We start from the raw sequence: 7,335 nt of genomic DNA, 5'->3' as shown, positions 1-7,335 counted from the left end.
GGCTATCACGTCTTTACGATACTACCTATTGGGACGTGAGTTTACTCTGGTGACGGATCATGCCGCTTTGCAGTGGATGTCTCTTCATCGTGAGTCTAACCCGCGCATCACTAGGTGGTTTTTGGATTTGCAACCTTATCGTTTTAGTGTCATTTATCGTAGGGGTTCCTTGCAAGCCAACGCAGATGCTCTCTCTCGTGTCCACGACCTTGCGGTGCAGGTCAATCGACCCGAGGCGTCTGGGCTGAGGGGGGGTCATGTCACACATGTACGTTTAGGAGGCAGTCAAAGAGCCTAAAGGTGAGTAAAACATCGTGAGATAAGGGGATATCACGTGGTACTTACCTGAACTCTCTTTTGCCAGCAGGAAGGAAGAAGAGAATTAATCCCACAACTTCTGGGTTTTCAAAATGGCCGTGATGACGTCACTTCCGGCCAATATTGATGACGTCACTTCTGGCACCCACAAACCACCTCACTTCTGGCTTCTCAAAATGACGTCACTTCCTGTTTCTGTTGCCACATCACCATTTTGCCAGCCATTTCCTGTCACCTGTTTTTTGTTCCATAAAACCGCCATTTTGTTTCAGTAATGTTGTTCATTGTACTTTCAGGACTTTGAATCACTTCATTTTTTTAATATTGTCTGCACGACAATATACGGGGATGGTCCCCAAATCTTTATTTTGTATTTGTGACTTTCTTTTTCGATCACAACATATATATATTGTAAAAGATGCAAGAGGAGGCAACAAAAAGGTTTGGGGTTTTCCGGCCCCTTATATTGTCGACACTTCAGACTTTATCAAAGAAAAATAAACGGTCAGACATAAACAAAAACAAGTTTCATGCCTAGTATGGCGTCGCGGCCATTTTTATATGGGAGGAGCTGGAAGTGCAGGAATGCTGGGAAGGAGTCGTGATGGATGATGGGACTGGTGATGTCATTGAAGATGGCGGAGGAAGGGCGGAAGTGTTCGTACTGCGGGCAAGGTCTTTATGGCGGAGCGTCTTTAGTTCTGTAAAACAAAGAAACAAGGTTAGTACCCCGCCATTCCCCATCGGCGAACGTCCTTCGACGTGTTTTAAGATCCATCCGCGGTCTCCTAATCGCGCATGCGTGACAATATATATTTATATGTATATGTATATGTATATATACAGGTATATGTATATATATGTGTATATGTATATATATATACTTATATGTATATATCTATATATATATATGTATATGTATATATGTTTATATATACATATACATATATATACATATACATATAAATAAGTATCGTGAAGTCGTATGCCAGAAGGTAATCGCGAGGTATTAACCTTTCTCTCTTTATTTCCTGCAGAAAGAAAGACGCCCCGCCGCCATGACTCTGCTCGACTTGTTAACCACGCATCGCCACTTCTGCCCTTCCTCTGTCAACTCCTGATGACGTCAGCAATCCCAACATCCATCTCGGCTCCTTCCCAGCAAACCTCTCTCTCTACTTCCGGTCCCTCTTCATAAATGCTCCCCCCTCCGCCATTTTGACTGTCGGCTGTATAGTATAATGCAATACTGCACTGACAATTATTATTTTGCAAATATTTCTTACAGTATACGGGGCCGGAAACCCCAAACCTTTATGATTGTGTGTCTTTCTTTTTACAGTGGTGTAGTCGGCAGGATAGAGAAACTCCGATATGTCAGAAAAACAGGACCTCAACACTGTGTAGCGGATGCCACATGTGCTATTATTCTGTGGGCGGTTGCTGCCTCTTTGGGTGCATTACAGGGAAAAAGGATGCTGTAAATACACCTTTAAGGGGGGGAGGTCATAACTCGGACAGGGCGGTTGGTGTTGAAAACTTAAAAGCCGGAAAAGAAGGGGGGAAAGGGAGACATCTTGTGGCGGCTCGACAGCCGGCGTATTCCGTTAGGGTTTCTCTTTGCCCTGAACAATAAGGACAGTAAACCCATTTGGACAGTCTGGGTTTTCTTATTTACGAACATCACGTGTTTAAACCAGAGAGTAGGGTTTTGATTGTTAGGTATTTATTTGTTTGTTTGTTTTTCTTTATATATGTAAAATAATATATTTGTTCTTTAGCTTCTTCTTTATTTGGTGTCATGGCTTGTGGTTAATGCTAGCCTGGGACAGGTGGTGGGGGTCAATAAAAGGACGGCGTTGGTCACGCGTTCGATAGATATTGAACTGCTTTACACTAGCAGTTTTCTAATCGTGCCTTAACTCGGGTTTAGTTGTTTGCCCCGGGGATAGCGGTACAGATTAGTGGTGGCCCGTACGGGGACTTGACTAAGTATATATCCGCTATCTCCTTTCACGTATTTTCACCACCATAGTTCAGATGTCTTCGGTGGATTTGGCGCAGGAGGCCACCGGCCCGAGCGAGGAGCCGGAGATAGGGGTCGAGTTGGGCGAACATGTTACCATCAGGGTGCACAAAGAGGTCGATGAAGCAACCAGCCTGTTGGATTCGCTATACATTTCTACTCCTAAGGTGCAAAGAGATGAAAACATCCTGCCGTCGTTGTGGGGCGAGATGCATGAACGGATGGAAGAAATGCACGATCAGATTAAGGAATTGGCTGAAGGGGCCGCTGCGCGCGAAGAGGCTCTGCATGGATCGTTGGAAGGCGCTATAGAAGCGATGCGCGAATACGTGCAAGATCAGGTGCGGCATTTGGAACAGCGATTGATTGCTTGTCTCCAGAGAAGGGATCAGCAATGGGAAGTTGAGCTGCAGGACGTGGTAAGGAGGAGCGTGGACGCTTATTGTAGGAAATCACGGCAGTCTAACTCAATGGGAGGTACGACTTCCAGGGTGTCCCTTACTGCTGCACCTGCCGCGGCACTACGCTTAGAATTTCCTAAATTAGAAACCTCTTGTACATCAGCAGAAGTTCTCAGATTTTTGGAACAGGCGGATTCGTTTTTAGAACTACACCCCTTAACTAACGTGGAGTTGATGGGCTTTTTAAACGCCTCGCTGGCATGGTGGCAGGCAGAAAAGACAAGCATAACCGACTGGTCTTCTTTCCGCTCCGCATTTTTAGAAGCATTCCTGCCGGCGGATTATCAGGCTGAGGTGGAAGAGCAGCTAATGAACAACCGCCAGGACCCTACGCAGCCCATCAGAGACTTTGCCTACGAATATCGTGCGCTGTGTTTGAGATGGAATCCCAGTATGTCAGAAGACGACATCGTGAGGCGTGTCCTCGGTGCTTGTAACCCGCGGCTGGGTGTGGCTTTACGTGGTATTGTGGGCTCAGTACAATCTCTGGTAAAAATTGGTACTTTAATTGAGAAAGACTGGGCGGCCATGAGGGGACATAAACAAAAAAATAAGGACCCCTCAGGCAGTAGTTTGCCTAGTGGACGGGGTCAACGACAAAAGGACCGATCCGCTGGGGCTGAGCTCACCACTGTGCGGACCCAGTTACCCCTGTTGGTCGTGCCAGTAACTTTGAGGGACATCACTGGGGATGCGGTTGTAGACACTGGAAGCACTCTTACCTTAATGAAGCGCAGTTTGTGGGAAAAGATTAAGAAACCCCATGAGCTGCCCAAGGCGAGTGGTACAATGAAGTTCTTCATGGCAGACGGGAGGGCGTATGGTGATAGTGGCAAAGTCCTGATGAGGTTTGCATTGCACAGTGTTTCCTGGGAGGTGGACGTATATGTCTTAGAGGATGACTGCTTGACCATGCCACTGCTGCTGGGGTTGGACTCCATCATTGCAGCAGGCATGAATTTACGTCCGAGGTCCGGAGATTACACGCTGCCCGGAGGAAAGGCGTTCAGGTTCGAAGAAAGATCTCGGGAAGAGCTGCGGTGGCCCAATCTTTTTTATTATCTGGCAATCCGTTGCAGAACTTAGTCCTATAAAAGCTAGCATAGGTGCTCAGCCCTGGGAGGTGCAGCCTCTATTGAGAAGATGGCCTACAGTTTGGACAGATAAACTGGGATGCACGGCAGCAATTACTCATCATATATATACTGTGGATGAGGTCCCTGTCCGACTTAGGGCTTACAGGGTATCGCCAATGAAGAGGAGGCTTATTAAAGAATGGGTTGACCACATGTTGGAGGACGGTATTCTTGAACCTTCATCCTCTGCTTGGGCAGCACCAGTAGTATTGGTCCGGAAAGCGGATGGCACTTTTCGATTCTGTGTTGATTACAGGGGACTGAATGCTAAAACTCATCATGATGCCTATCCCATTCCTCTGGTGCATGAAATATTAGAATCATTGGGTGGTGCAGCTGTTTTTAGCACTCTGGATCTTCAGTCTGGATATTGGCAAGTGTGTATGGGAGAAGACAGCATAGAAAAGACTGCTGTGATCACTCCAGAAGGCTTGTTTCAATTTCGGGTAATGCCCTTTGGGCTTAAAAACGCTGGGGCTTCCTTTGAGAAGATTAATGGAGCAAGTGCTGAGAGGGTTGATAGGGAAGACCTGCTATGTGTATATCGACGATATCATTGTCTTCTCTCCTTCATTGGAACAACATCTCCTGGACCTTGATGATATCTTCTACCGACTCAAGCAGGCTCAGTTGACCCTGAACATGAAAAAGTGCCTCTTCTTGCAGTCCCACCTCACTTTCCTGGGGCATGTGGTGTCGGCCGAAGGCGCCAAAGTGGACCCAGATAAGATCACGCCATTGTGGATTATCCTCCTCCTGTCAACATCAAAGCATTGCAGCGCTTCCTGGGGATGGTAGGCTGGTTCCACAAATTCATTCCTAAGTTAGCTAACACCGCTGCCCCTTTACATCAGTTGACCCGAAAGGGAGTACCGTGGGAATGGACTCCAGAATGCGAAGGTGCTTTTAAAAGCCTTAAACAGGCACTTTTGGTACCACCTGTCCTGTCACAGCCTGATCCATGCCTTACCTTTCAGGTGCAAACAGATGCCAGTGACTTAGGGCTTGGGGCTGTCCTCACTCAGACTAATGAGGGAGAAGAACGGGTGATTGCATATGCTTCCCGCTCCCTACGTGGCCCAGAGCTAAATTATTCAGCCTCCGAAAAAGAATGTCTGGCAGTAGTTTGGGCTGTGGAGAAGTGGCGACATTTTCTTGAAGGGGTTCTCTTTGAAGTATATACCGACCACCGTGCCCCGGTATGGGCTTTTAACTGCCCCAAGACCTCATCCAGATTGACCCGATGGGTTTTGCGTCTTCAGCAATATACTTTTAAAGTGTTTTACTGGAAGGGGTGTGGAAATGTGGTACCAGATGCGCTTTCCCGGGTTCTGGAACCACCTATGACTTCGGCGGTGACCCTTGTATCGACTCAATGGACAGACCTGCCACTGGATCTTCAGGACATAGTTCGAGCCCAGTCCATCAGTCCTGTTTGTCAGGAGGCACGGAGTAATTCCACAAAGCGAAAGGGTCACATTACCTTTCAGGAGCTTCAATGTGTGTTATATCGCTGTATGCCATCCAGATTGGGAGGAAACAAATACCAACTTGTTGTCCCTGAATCACATGTGCCGGAGTTCCTTGCGTACTTCCACGATAGTCCTTTTGGGGGTCATCTTGGTCGTCTGAAGACGCTGAAAAGGATATTAGAGGTAGCCTGGTGGCCAACGGTGAGGAAGGAGGTTTGGAAACATGTAAAGACTTGTATTATTTGTCAGCAGTACAAGAACCCACCTGGTTTTCCAGCAGGACCTCTTCAGTCCACAACAGTGAAAGACCCTGGAGAAACTTGGGGGGTTGATCTAATGGGACCGCTCCCAGTTAGTAAAATGAAAAAAACTTATTTAATGTTAGTGGTGGACTATTTTACTAAATGGGTAGAGCTGTTCACCTTGCATGACGCCAAAACATCTCGTATTTGCTCTATCCTCAGAAGTGAAGTTTTCACCCGCTGGGGAGTTCCCAGATGTATCATCACAGATAGAGGGCCACAATTCACAAGCTCAGAGATGGACCGTTTTTTGATGGATTGGGGTGTACAGCACAAGAAGACCACAGCATACCATCCTCAGGCTAACCTCTCAGAACGAGTGAACCGCAATTTGAAAACCATGCTTGCCTCCTATGTTGGGAACCGTCATCAAGACTGGGATCAAAATCTTCCTGAACTTCGCTTGGCCCTAAACTCTGCCTTTCATGAGGGTACCGGTGAGTCTCCTGCACAATTAGCTCTTGGAAGACAAATTCTTGGGCCGTTAGAACGACATATCACTCCCCCCTGTCCTGATACTACTTCATATCAGAACTTTTTTTTATTAGAACTTTTAAAGAATCAGGTTAGGGAACGGGTGGTGAAATCCCAGGCCAAACAGGCTAGATATTACAATAAACGGAGAAGAGTAGTTCTCTATTCTGTAGGTGACCGGGTTTGGTTGAAGGCGCATCCCCTTTCTAAGGCTTCAACTAAATTTGCTGCAAAGCTAGCTCCGAAGTGGTTCGGCCCAGCTACAGTACTTAGCAAATTAGGTCCTGTTAATTACCATGTTCAATGGGCAACTGACTCTGGGGAAAAAACAGATACAGTGCATGTGACCAACGTGAAGCCCTACTTTGGCCCTTCACTTGGTCTGGGGGTGGGGAATATGTAGCGGATGCCACATGTGCTATTATTCTGTGGGCGGTTGCTGCCTCTTTGGGTGCATTGCAGGGAAAAAGGATGCTGTAAATACACCTTTAAGGGGGAGGTCATAACTCGGACAGGACGGTTGGTGTTGAAAACTTAAAAGCCGGAAAAGAAGGGGGGAAAGGCAGACATCTTGTGGCGGAACAAAGAGAAGGACAAGGTAGTGCCAAGAAATGGATCTGCTGGAACAAGTTCTTTTTCTTTTTGGGAGACTCAGCGACACAAGGGAGACGCGTCTCTGAAGACGGACTCTTTTTTCTTTGATTTCGCTGACGAATATCTTGGACCGGTAGGACTAAACTTTATTGTTATCAGCTCGACAGCCGGCGTATTCTGTTAGGGTTTCTCTTTGCCCTGAACAATAAGGACAGTAAACCCATTTGGACAGTCTGGGTTTTCTTATTTACGAATATCACGTGTTTAAACCAGAGAGTAGGGTTTTGATTGTTAGGTATTTATTTGTTTGTTTGTTTTTCTTTATATATGTAAAATAATATATTTGTTCTTTAGCTTCTTCTTTATTTGGTGTCATGGCTTGTGGTTAATGCTAGCCTGGGACAGGTGGTGGGGGTCAATAAAAGGACGAGCGTTGGTCACGTTGCCCGATAGATATTGAACTGCTTTACACTAGCAGTTTTCTAATCGTGCCTTAACTCGGGGTTTAGTTGTTTGCCCCGGGGATAGCGGTACAACTGTACTGTCAGGGAT

At 46.6% G+C, this 7,335-nt stretch overlaps 1 long non-coding RNA gene across 1 annotated transcript; it reads right to left on the bottom strand.

Moving 5' to 3' along the window:
- Positions 1-1,737: 1,737 nt before the first annotated feature.
- Positions 1,738-6,788, bottom strand: LOC120529998. The gene is made up of 3 exons (XR_005633859.1): positions 6,773-6,788; positions 4,893-4,895; positions 1,738-1,904 (listed from the first exon to the last, which is right to left on the bottom strand). It is a non-coding gene; the product is annotated as an uncharacterized LOC120529998 (long non-coding RNA).
- Between the last annotated feature and the right edge of the window lie 547 nt (positions 6,789-7,335).

Source organism: Polypterus senegalus, chromosome 5, assembly GCF_016835505.1.
Source record: "Polypterus senegalus isolate Bchr_013 chromosome 5, ASM1683550v1, whole genome shotgun sequence".
Classification (NCBI taxonomy): domain Eukaryota; kingdom Metazoa; phylum Chordata; class Cladistia; order Polypteriformes; family Polypteridae; genus Polypterus; species Polypterus senegalus.
The sequence above is the reverse complement of the archived record's forward strand: the minus strand, read 5'-3'. Positions and strand labels throughout refer to the sequence as shown.